This window comes from Protopterus annectens, chromosome 9.part0 (genome assembly GCF_019279795.1).
Source record: "Protopterus annectens isolate FY-2018-M chromosome 9.part0, PAN1.0, whole genome shotgun sequence".
Classification (NCBI taxonomy): Eukaryota; Metazoa; Chordata; order Ceratodontiformes; family Protopteridae; genus Protopterus; species Protopterus annectens.
In genome coordinates this window covers 1,698,811,934-1,698,814,433 of record NC_056743.1, presented here as the reverse complement: position 1 = coordinate 1,698,814,433, position 2,500 = coordinate 1,698,811,934, and positions in this window count along the sequence as shown.

Sequence of the window (2,500 nt, the reverse complement as noted above, 5' to 3'; positions counted from 1 at the left end):
AAGGCATATCTGCCACAACAAAAAAGATGCAGCAAATGCGTTTGATACAACTGACGCGTCGAGTTTCGAACCACCACAGTGGATCCCCACAAACAGCAGGGGCATAGACACAATGGCAGAAACAGACTCAGGAGAAGAAAGCGACCAGGAACTAAATATCCCCGCTACCCCCGTAACAAGGAGTAGCGATATAATATCTGTAGACAATATGCATGTCTCTTTGTCTGAATTTGTACTGCCTGACACAACCAATATGTTTTATAACCCTAACAGAATGTTGCCGTACAGGTTAAACATAGGTAACTTAGGCAGCGATGACAGCATAGACTCAAGTGTTTCAGCTAGCCTAGACAGCACTAGAATATTTAACAGTGGTAATGCTTGGTCAAATGATGAAAACAATATAACGGCTTTGCTACACAATGAAGTGTTCACTCATAATATGACCTCTCAAAGCTCAATGCCTATCCATGCAAATGTTTTTGATAATGCTGGAAATGTTGAAATTGTAAATGTTTTGGCGCGAAATACAGTCTCCACTCATGACGTAAGGTTGCAAAGTCCTATACCAAACGCTTTCAATGGTTCTGTTGCTCAAATAGATAGCTCTGTAAGCAATATACCAAACGCCACAAATGTTTCTGTTGCCAATGTTTCTGGGACTCAGATGTTTAGAAATGTTTCCACAAGTAATAACGTCTCTGTAGGCAATAATGTTTTTGTAGACAATACTGTTAGCTCTCACACCCCAACACCAAATGCTAGGATGTCTTCCGCAGCTCACACAGTTTGCCCACCAAGCCTGAAGCCGAACCCTACCAATAACAGACCTGCAGGTTTCACTCAACAAGCTAACGCGTGACCAGTCCGCCCAACAGGGACATCAGGCTCACATATTGAGCTAGCCATCCCACCAAACCGGATTACTTACAGCCCACGCCCCAGTAACGCTGCGAACACGAGCTCCATCACAGCGTTAACGGCAATAGCCAGAGAAGTCCCAACTACCCGTACAAGGGCAAGCCAAGACCACAACCCTGGAGGGCACAGGGCGGCAATATTCACCCACAGCACCCCGAGGCGGCCGGCCCCCACCACAACGGCGGAGGCAGCCGTCACCGATAGTACAACCAGCACTGCCTCCACAGACAGTGACAGCACCCTCCCAATGACCCTCAGGAGAAATAGTCTCTGGAACCCTCCATTAAACCCCACCATCAGCGTGTTCTACCAGGTCGTGGAAAACAATATCAGAGAGAAACTCAACAATAGTCCCGCTTTCAGGTACAACAATTTAACCCTCAAAGAAAGGAAAGCCCTACACAGCCTCACCAAAAATGACCATATTATAATCAAAAAAGCTGACAAGGGCGCAGGGGTAGTCATTATGGACAAAGCCCACTATAACAAAAAAATGCTGGAAGTCCTATCGGACACAGGCAACTACCGCCTGACCAGCAAATCTGAGGTGCTCAGCAGGTTTTCAGCCATAGACACCATGCTATACAAACTGCGAGCACAAGGCAAAATCACAGACGAGGAGTTCGACTTCATGGCAGTAGACTCCCCAACTACAGGCCTGCTCTTTGGAATCCCCTAGATCCACAAGAGCAAAACATATCCCCCACTCAGGCAGATAGTGTCTTCCAAAAGGACCAAGACCGAGTACGTCTCAGAACCAATAGACTTTTATTTTAACCCTTTGGTGCAAAGCGCAGAGTTTTATCTCAAAGACTCATGGGCCTTTCTCAATGCCATCTCCCAATACCAAAGGACCCACGAGGGCACGAAACTCACTCTAATCACCCTAGACGTGGAAGCTCTCTACCCAAGCATCCCCCATGATTTTGGCACTGCCATTGTGCGAGAGTACCTGATCAAACATAGACAAGTCGACCCCCCCAGAGCAGACACTCTAATAACCCTGCTCAAAGTGGTACTCGAAAACAATTTCTTCACATTCGAGGGCAACATATACCAACAACTCAAAGGTGTAGCATACGCCAATTTGGTATTGAGCTCATGGCAAGCTAACTCCCTTACCAAACTCAAAGGGTTCACCAAAGTAGCGCTTTACAAGCGGTACATAGACAACCTGTTTTTTATGTGGAGAGGCACCCCCAGAGAACTCGACATGTTTGTGACAGAAATCAGAAACAGCATCGTGTTCCTAAAATTCACCATTTCAGGCAACAGAGTAAACTTCCTGGACGTGACCCTGTCCCTAGACACTGTCTCCAACCGGTTTACGTCCACCAACTACAGAAAACCCACCCACCGAAACAATCTTCTCGACTTCAAAAGCCAGCACCCCGGCTTTATGAAAAAGAACATAGTCAAAGGACAATTTGTCCGTCTCAGTAGACTAGTCAGCAATGATGAAGACTTTGCAGCCCAGGCGAAAGTGCTGCAAAACCTGTTCACAGACAGAAACTACCCCAAAGGCCTGGTGAGTAAAATGGCACTGGAAGTTGCTCTGCACAGGCATAGCAGACACAAA